Source organism: Nycticebus coucang, chromosome 20, assembly GCF_027406575.1.
Source record: "Nycticebus coucang isolate mNycCou1 chromosome 20, mNycCou1.pri, whole genome shotgun sequence".
NCBI classification, from domain to species: domain Eukaryota; kingdom Metazoa; phylum Chordata; class Mammalia; order Primates; family Lorisidae; genus Nycticebus; species Nycticebus coucang.
In genome coordinates, this window is record NC_069799.1 from 51,649,078 (window position 1) to 51,651,990 (window position 2,913).

At 33.7% G+C, this 2,913-nt stretch overlaps 1 non-coding gene across 1 annotated transcript; it reads right to left on the reverse strand.

Moving 5' to 3' along the window:
• Positions 1-1,051: 1,051 nt before the first annotated feature.
• Positions 1,052-1,158, reverse strand: LOC128573197 (U6 spliceosomal RNA). Its single transcript, XR_008376360.1, has one exon. It is a non-coding gene; the product is annotated as a U6 spliceosomal RNA (small nuclear RNA).
• Between the last annotated feature and the right edge of the window lie 1,755 nt (positions 1,159-2,913).

The window sequence follows — 2,913 nt, forward strand, 5'->3', positions numbered from 1 at the left end:
AAAGTGTGCTTTGGTTCTCAAGAGTCTGTAGTTTTGTCCAGTTATATTTTAGGGCATTGTAAGAGCTGGTGTTTATCCCACCATGGGCGGGAGTGCTGAGTTAGCAGCTTAGCTTCCATTTCTAGGATTGCCTCTCGGCCATAACCACAAGTGCCCCTTTGAAAATAAAAATAACAACTGGATGGGCGCGCCTGTGGCTCAGTGAGTAGGGCACTGGCCCCATATACTGAGAGTGTCAGGTTCGAACTGCAACAAAAAAATAGCCGGGCATTGTGGCGGGTGCCTATAGTCCCAGCTACTCAGGAGGCTGAGGCAAGAGAATCACCTAAGCCCAGGAGTTGGAGGTTGCTGTGAGCTGTGACACCACAGCACTCTACCAAGGGTGACATAATAAGACTCTATCTCAAATAAATAAATAAATAACAACTGGGAACTATATTAAGTTTTATCCTTTCTAAAGTCTTTATATAGTCTTGGCTCAGTGCCTGTAGCTCAGTGGTTAGGGCACCAACCACATACACCAGGGCTGGGGGGATCTGGCCCGAGCCTGCTAAATAACAATAACAACTACAACAACAACAAAAAATAGCCGGGTGTTGTGGCGCCAAGCCATAATATCTCTATTTTTAGGAAGTACACATGAGTATTTAATCCTCAAATGGTTTATCAAAATTTATATAAATATTTATGTTTATATAAAAATAAATACATTTGCAGATATATTATCTCTATATATGAGAACATAAGAATGATGAAACAAATGGGGCAAATAAAATTCTAATAGTAAATCTAAGTATAGAAGTATTATTGGTGATACTCTAGGAAAATTTCTATTTCTATATCTGAAATAATTTCCAAATAAAAACTCTAAAACATTCTGAAAGTGGCCCTTCACCCCTAACTCCTCTTCCTAGGAGTATGCCCATGTTAACAGTTTTATATGTGTACTTCTAGATTCACTTCCATGTGGTTTTTATTGTGGTAAAATATAAATAATATAAAATTTACTATTTGAACTATTTTTAAGTACACAATTCAGTGTATTAAATATAAAACTGTAGAATTCCTCTTAAGTTTGTGTAACATCCTTGTAGAGAAACCAAGCCAATATTCTCTAAATCATTCCAATTTTAGTGTATGTGCTGCTGAAGGGAGCACTCAACACATTTTTAAACATACATGTTCCAACATTATAAATGCAACCATACTATACAAAGAAAGAGACATTCCTTGTAAAACAAAAACAAAAATTTCATCTGAATCTCCTAAGGCCAAGAGCTCTAGGTTGTTGTGAGCTGTGACGCCACAGCACTCTACCGAGGGTGATAAAGTAAGACTCTATCTCTAAAAAAAAAATAAAAATAAAATAATTTATCACTGGCAGAGCTGCAGAAATGTTAAAGGAATCTATTTGGGCAGAAAGAAAATGATAACCAATGGAAATGTTAATCCATACAAAGTAATAAAGAATTCTAGAAATAGTAAATATGTGGGTAAATACAAAGGTATTCCTTTTCTATTTAATTTGTTTAAAAGATATTTGAATATTTCAGTGGTGCCCATAGCTCAGTGGGTAGGGCACCGGTTACATACACCGAGGCAGGCGGGTTTGAACCTGGCCAGGGCCTGCTAAACAACAGTGACAACTGCAACCAAAAAAAAAATATCCTGGCTTTGTGGCAGGCGCCTAGAGTCCCAGCTACTTGGGAGGCTGAGGCAAGAGAATCCCTTAAGCCCAGGAGTTTGAGGTTGCTTTGAGTGGTGATGCCACGATACTCTACCGAGGGTGACATAGTAAGACTCTTGTCTCAAAAAAAAGATATTTGAATATTTAAAGCAATCATAATAAAGTATATAGGGCTTATAACATATGTAGAAGTAAATGTATGACAATTACACAAAGTATCAGGTAAGTAAAATGGAAATATACTATTGTAAAATTCTTATGTGTCATATGAAATGATATAATATTATTTGAAAGTTGACTACGATTAGTTAAATATTACAAATCCTATAGTAGCAACTAAAAATTTAAAAAAAAAGAGGTGTTTTTTTTTTTTATAAAGAGCTAGTAAACCAGTACTGGAGATCAAAAAAATATTTGATTAATATAAATGAATAAAGTAACTAAGGGAAAAAAACAAAGAATATATGGGACAATGGGAAATTTATAACTTAAAATACTTATATTGGAATGGCAAAACCATTGAAATTAAATATCTAAGTTTCCACCTTATGAAACTAGAAAAAGAAGTACCCAAAGTAACCCAACGTAAATGGAAGGAAAGAAATAATCAGAAAGCAATAAAGTGATAAGTGGATGAACAGTGGAGAAAATCAATGAAACCAAAAGCTGGTTCTTTGAAAATACAAATGGTAAATCTTTAGCCAAACTTAAGAAACACAGCTAGAGGGCACAACTAGTTTCCAAAGTGAACAATTAATTCTATAGATAAAAGGACATTATGAATACTTTAAGTCACTAAATTCATCAAAGTAGGTAAAATTAACAAATTCGTTGAAAGTTTAGAACAATTAAAGTTCACTCAGAATGAAATAATTTAAATATCCCTATTCACATTAAAGAAATTGAAGTTATAGTTATAAACCTTCCTATAAAGAAAATCCATAGGTAAAGTTGGCTTTACTGATGAATCCTACCAAATACTGAAGGAAGGAATAAAACTAATCCTATACAAAGGAATTGGGAGAAGATTTTCCATTTTATTTTCTGAGGCTAGTTTTACATTGATACTCGAAAAATAAATTAAAGGGATATATTAAAACTAGAGACCAATATTTCCTCTAAACACAGACAAAAAAATTCTTAAAATTTTAATAAATCAAATCCGGCTCTATGTAAAAAGAAAAAGAAAGAAGAAGGAAGAAGAAGAAACATTATGACCAACTGGG